At 40.3% G+C, this 7,178-nt stretch overlaps 1 pseudogene; it reads left to right on the top strand.

Moving 5' to 3' along the window:
• LOC105296520 overlaps window positions 1-594 on the top strand; it is a 7,477-nt pseudogene extending 6,883 nt beyond the window's left edge.
• Window positions 595-7,178: the final 6,584 nt, after the last annotated feature.

Raw genomic sequence — 7,178 nt, 5'->3', positions numbered from 1 at the left:
CAATAGTCATGTGATTTGTAAGTTCTCACTGAAGAAGATGACGATGACAGGAGATGGGGAGATACGTTGTCACGACATAGGGACCTGCAAGAATAATCAAAGCAGTTAAAGTGATTACACTGGAAAGAAAAGACAGTATAAAACTCCAAGTTTGCTCAGCATTCTGTGAGGAGGATGAAAAGAAAGATTTTAAAAAGCTGCAGCTCTGGAAGATTATGAAGAGAGTCGATTTTGGGGACCAGATGAGGCTATTCTAGCTGCAAGGAAAATAGTAGAGGCTCGTAAAGTGAAAACTGATATTGGAGGTGAAGGTGATATTTTGCAAACCAGAACTTATGACCTCTACATAAGTTATAAATATTACCGGATGCCATAGCCATGGTCGTTAGCTATGGTCAGCAAAGGCAGCCTTTAACGGTTGAGCACATGTATGAAAACATCAGTCAAGATTATGAGAAGAAACATTGATCATTTAAATCACTATTATCTTCCACTACCTCCTATGTGCTCAGTTCACCCGTGCAAGCATGCCGAGGTGATAGGAAAGTCAATGAGACTGTTACGGAAGGAGGGCTGTTCATATGTATCTTCTAATTTTCTTGTACAGACAGTCATTCCAACAATAGACTATGACTACACAAGACACTTCACAGTATAACAAGCAGAGCATACAGCATATCCTAATTATTGGTTCTGATTTTAATGATCATCCCATAGATGTGACCATTGACCATATTCACCAATGTGTACAATTTCTCTAATAAAGGGACTTAAATGTTTCTGCATTTAATTTTAAAATGTTTATTACTCCCCCTCCCCCCCCCAAAAAAGTTGTATGTCCCTATGAAGACCTTATGGACTGTCTTCTGCTGTGTTTCTTGCCTCAGTTCAGGCACTTCCATTTCACTTGTTATTAATGAAACCTTACATTTTCAATGCAGTCTGCTGTTGTCTTTCTGTCAATCACAATCTTCTCATGGATCCTTCACAAAATCTTTTAGTCTGATTTACACATTCAGAAACCTGACCACATGGTAAGCGAGAGAGCCAGACTTCAAACTGAGATCTGCAGTCCAGTTCTCTCCTGGACATCACCCAGAATCTTTCCCATTAGATTAAAGTCAAACACGCTGGAAAGATCATGTAATGAGGATGAGTGGGCCAGGGGACCCTGTGTCCCAGCCTCTCTCTTCGACACGTATCTCGGCCTCAAAATGACTCAAAACCTCAACTCTGAGAGCTGAAAACAGGCAGACCATGTCTGGGTGAGCCTATTCAGCCCACTCACACCAGAGAAGGATTTTAAGAGGTAGAGAGACCTGGGAAAGATTTACACTTCAAAATAAACCAAGCAATTTGGTGGGGAATAATGATCAACAACTAAGAGTGGGCAGATCAGCTAAGAATGTAAAATTCTGGATTCAAAATTATGCGGCAACTTGAATATTTATTAGGAATAAGAAAATAAATCACAGCAAACTACTTTTTCAAACAGTGACAGATAGCACTAACATCACAAAATCCTGGAAACTATTATTAATTAGCACACTGATGCAACTCTATAATAATTCTTCCTAACTTTTGTTGGCTGTGTACTCTTTCATCTCCTCCTCATTGACAATAAACTTATAATATCATTTTCTACAGAGAGAAAAGGAGGAAATTCAGACTGTCTGAATTTTTTTCACTCTGGCATGGTATAATGAAACCGGTTTTTTGTTTGTTTGTTTGTTTGTTTGTTTTTCAGCCTCACAGATTCATGATTGGAAATGCCACTTAAATTTTTCCAATTATTTTTTACAAATTTGAGAAATCATCTATCAAGTTTATTTAATATATGAGCTCTGAGATTTTAGTGGACTTCAAGTTTTCTTGTGCAATAAGTAAACTTAAGTACTATTTGGACTGTCAACATTCATGAAGCAGGGTTTTGGAAGGGACCCATGCAAATGAGCCACCCTGAAGTTTAATTGTCACAAGCTTCTCAATAAATCCACATCTGACTGGTTTACAAGGTCTTGCCTTGATGGTCCCAGGGTACCCTTTCCAACACATTACCTGTCGTGTCTCCCTCGATCAGGCTTCTCCAGCCACTCTACCTTCCATATTTTCACCTAATGTTCATGCCTTCTTCCTAGTGCCTGGTCTTTGCGCAGACTGGGGCCCCTGCTTGGAGCTCCCCTCCTACTACATAACTCTTTCCATTTCACTAACTCCTTCAGATTCTCTTTTAGTCTCAGTCATCATTCACTTCTGAATGTCTTCTCTCACTATGTCAAATCCCTTATCATAAGCTTTTTTTAATACCATCCATCTCTCTCTCTCTCTCTCTCTCTCTCTTAAAACACCAGATGTAAACTTACATGCTGTCATAAGATTATTAGATTAATCTCCTTCTCTCCCAAGAGAGCTCCAAGAGGGTGGGGACCACATCTGGTTTTTGTCCCCTCCTAGTATCTCCAGTGTCTAGTACACAGTCTGGCCCATAGTAGAGGCTCAGTAAATACTTGCTGATTGAGTCTAGATGACTAAGGGAAAAGAGACATGAATTGAAATTGATCAGTGATCTCCCTCTCCCTGCGAGAAAAAAAATCAAGAAAACAAAGTTCGGTTTCCTTTTGGCTTCATTTCACCTGAGTCAACTGCCTGTTGGTGAATCTCTGATATCGAGCCAGCCTCTATAAAAACATCTTCATGCTAAAACATGCCTTTTGCACTTTGAGAAACCACAGGTGTTGCTATAAATACCAGAGGAAATCAAAATTTGAAGTCTGGGGTGAAAAGAAATGTGGTCGAAATGATTAATAAAATACCTCAGGAAAGGAGACAGATGTAGCCGAGCTTTGAGGAGAAGTTGAGGTTGGGCAGCTGTGTTTTCCAAAAAGATCAAATATGCCTTGTCCCATCTTGAGATGCTGGCCCACACTCCACACCAGAGCATGCCTTGTGGATGGGTTTTGCTCTGTCTATATAGAGAAAACATTGGCTTCTGCAAAGATCTCCCCCTCTGGCCTATTAGTCCACGTGTCCACCATTAGAGGTGCCTTTCTTTTTATTAGATTCTGTATTTGTAAGAGTTTTGACCCAGAGATATCCAGTTCCATGCAACTCCTTGTGCTGGAGCCCAGCCCTTTCTGACTCAGTGTCTCTCAGTCTCTGAGCAATGCTGATAAGAAGAGGGACCCTTAGCCCACCAATGTGTGGGATCTGAAATTATATGTGCTACCCATAGATTTCAAATTACAGGAGACCCAGATACCCACATATACGTTCCTTAGCTAGTTCTTTCTTCTAATGGAGGACGGTTGGGGGATTTCAAGTTACATACCAATTTTGTTGCTTGTCTAGGGTGGTACTTGAGAAAGATTTCAAGTTAAGTCCAGGCTCAATGAGGACAAAATCGTGTTCGATTAGCAATGTCTGCCATGATCAAGAGAAAGGATGATAATGGCCGACATGCCATTTGGTTTCCCTGTTCTAATTCCTAACATTTGGTCTGAGATTTATGATTGGACCTCAAAAGAAACAAGGGCTGAGTCTAGATGTGGAAGATAAAGTGTACAAGACGAGTCTGCAACATATTGTCAAATCAGATGGCAAGATGCTATGGAAAACCATATGGTCATGTCGAAAGGACAAAGGAGTCAACTTGAGTCTCTCACTGGCCAGACACAGGAGAATTTAAATCTCAATAAAAGAACAACTGCAAAGGATTGAAACCCATTACCTACTTTAAAATCCGTGAGTCCAAAATGATAGTAATACTAAAATAAGCTCGTGGGTTCCCTACATCGAATACAAGAGAACAGACTCATTATTTTGAAAACTAGAAAATAAAGGGAAAGAATCAAGCATTAACTTGACTTTCCTATATAAACTATATCTCAGAATGACAAATCGTTGATGGGGAGAAGATTTTCTTTAAAAAAAAAAAAAAAAAGATACAGATAATGAATGAAAAAGGAATGGCGGAATTAAAATTATTATTGCTTAAAATGATTATCAGTGGTTCTACTGATAGTCAACCAGAAAGATAGTCAGAAGATAGTCGACCGGGCTTCCTAATAGAAGTACACAGTACCATGAAATATGAAGTACTCTTGCCAGGAAGCTCAACCTGAATCTTATCAAAACTCTAGATCTAATTACTAATTTACAGGAAATGCCAGGACAAAGGAACATGTTTCCCCACACCACTAAAATGCCATCAGCAAAATGCAGACTGTAAGGAACTCTTTAAGACAAACAACATGTCATGTTGTTTTTTTCAACATGTAATTCTCAAGGAAAAAAAGTAGGTGAAAGAGATTTAAAAGACCTATGAACCAATTGCAGTAGGTAGAGCATATTTGGACCCTGATTGAAACAAATTAAAAAATTACTTATATGATAAAATTGGGAAATATAAAAAGATTGAATAATTAACAACTGTTATTTTTATTTTTGATATAATCAAAGCATTTTGATTTTTAAAAATAATCTCTATGTTATAGAGATACATACTGAAGCAGTTAGAAATTAAATGATATGATACCCAGGGTTTGCTTCAAATTAATACAGGAGCAGGGAAGGAAGTATGCGGAGGATACAGAAAAACAAGTTTGGTCAGTAGTTAATTTTTTAAGCTAAGAGATGTGTACGTGGAGGTCAGTTATACAAGCCTGTCTACCCGATCTCTGCTTAATATTTTCCATAATTAATGTGTGCATGCATGTGCGTACACACACAGAGATACACAGAAACATTAAATTTTGCTCCAGATAGGAAGTAAAAGATGGAACTGAGCTAGGCAAAGACAAGTCTGAAGCAAGCAGAGTTGGTCCAGAACATGGCCTGCCTTGCAGAAGAGGCAGATCTGGTGCCATCTAGAACCATGAGGACCTCTTGGAGCTGCACAGTGAGTGACTCAAAAGCCTGGGCCTTGGCATTAGGTGGGTCACTCAGCTCTATCACTTGGTTACATAGAGGTGATCCAGTGTCCTCATATGATGGGTGGGGACCACAGTGGTAGCCACCTTGCCCATGGAGGAAAGGATGGGTATGCTGATGCATGGATGATGCTTAGCAAAGCTCCTCACTCCTGGTACACAATTAATAAACAGTAACTTCTCTTGTATTATTTTCATCATATCCGTGAGTTACCATTGCCCTAGCTGATGATGCAGCCACAGTGACTCAAAGGAACCATAGCTGGTGGCCCTGATTCCAAACCTGTCTATATCTCTCATTGGTGATCCTAGGCACCTTCCTGTTACAGTCACCAGTTGGAAAAAATGAATGGAGTGCTCATCTCAAACTTGAATTTTTTAAAAATCTCCCCCCTCCCCTCTTTCCTCCCTGTCTCTCTTGCTCCATCTCTTCCTTCCTGTTTTTCCTCCATCCTTCCTTCTTCCTTCTTTCCCCAAAGTAGCACTTTCCACCATGACAAGTGAAGCAATAATCTAAGCAATAATTTAACTCCTTGCTCCCTACTTAAAAGTCCCCTAATTACTGGGTAATGGGTCCGCAGAGGCATTTGGGCTGGGTGAGCTCTGCCCTGAAGGCACAGCTATAGTTCATCTGTCTGCTCCCTAATAGCACTCTAAAGTTCACCCTTATAAACATGTCACTAAACTAGTAATTGAGTGACTGGTCATTAGGTTCCCCGTGCGGTACCTGTGGGTCACCGATCACTCAGAGGTGATGGATCTTTCTCCAATATCCTGACTGGGCAGGCCACAGAGTTCTCTATCACCTCTGAGCAGAGAATTACTCTCTGGGAAGAGTACAGCAAGGCCCAGTGGGTGGGCCGTCTTAACCGTGGACTTCCATCTGTAAGGGCCAGATGGAGGAGGGGCCTTCTGTTTCACTCACTGACATCCCCAGAAGCTTGTCCTGGGAGTGTCAGCCAGAAGATACAGAAGCTCAAAGACACTGTGGAGACAATAGGGATTCAGTGCAAGAATAATTGGACTGTGGAATTAAAGTCGATTTGAGAGTAGAGGCATTATTATAACACAAGGAAAAAGGATTAGAGCTTTGTGTTATTAAACTTAGCTTAATGTACCAGAAACATCTATCACCTCTGAGCTGTGTACCCTTGAGTAAATCACTTGATCTTTCTGTTCCTTGATTTCTTCATTTATTAAATACAGATGATAATACCTGCTTTCCTTCCAGGCTCGTGCTGAAGATTATGAGATAATACATATCAAAGTGTCTAACAGTACCCAGCACCCAGTACATAATCAAAAAATTTTAGTTTATTCTAAATAAACCTACCATTTTCCTCTGCTTCTATCAAAAATGCGAAAGAGCATTTTCAATGATGATGGAGACAAAGTAACGGTTGCTAAGGGCACAGGCTCTGAACTTAGCCTGATTAGAATCAAATTCCGACTCTAATACTTAACAGCTATGTGGCCCTGGGCAAGTTTCTTAATCTCTCTGAGCCTCAGCTTTCTCCTCCATAAAATAGGAATATTAACAGTAGCCAGTAGCCACTTCATAGAGTTCCCGCTGGGATTAAATGAAATAATTTATGTAAATTACTGAGGATGATAACTGGCAAGTGGTTGGAGGTAATTGTTTAATCAATACCAGCTCTTGTTATGGGGCCCATGTTTCACGAAATGAGAAAAAAACAAACTTTATTTATGCTCCATCCAATTATACCTACCATAGAGCTCCCAGCCCATTTGGGAGAATAGGGCTTGAGAACGAGAATGGCTGATTCAGAATAAAATCCCTCTCTTGTTTAGTGCCAAACTGAGTGATACAGCGTAGAAATGCTGCAGGAGTCTGAAAACAAAGAGGCAGATGTGGTGGAGAGAAGGATCCAGGAGGCTATTATGGGCTGTAAGAACACCTGGGCAGGATGGCAGGTTGAGATGAGTAGGGGGAGGGGCAACCACCTTTCAGACACCACTTTTGGATTCTTGAGCACCAGGAATAAAGTGGCCCTGCCCATTGGCCAACATTTCAGCTTTGGCAGCGTTCACATTTTCAACCATAGGCCAGGATCTGTATAAAGATCTAATGGTATATTTTACTCTGCTTTTATTATGATACCCTGAGTGTTGAAAGGGGGAAAATGTAAATGCTGATATTAGTTATAAGAAACACAGGTTTCAAAAAGGTGAAGCAATTGCAGCAGATCTTCCATTTCAAGTACTCATTGTTCTTGAATTGGTCAAGAG

This window comes from Pteropus vampyrus, unplaced genomic scaffold, assembly GCF_000151845.1.
Source record: "Pteropus vampyrus isolate Shadow unplaced genomic scaffold, Pvam_2.0 Scaffold125, whole genome shotgun sequence".
NCBI classification, from domain to species: Eukaryota; Metazoa; Chordata; class Mammalia; order Chiroptera; family Pteropodidae; genus Pteropus; species Pteropus vampyrus.
Note: the sequence above shows the minus strand (reverse complement) of the source record. Positions and strands in the feature narration are given on the sequence as shown.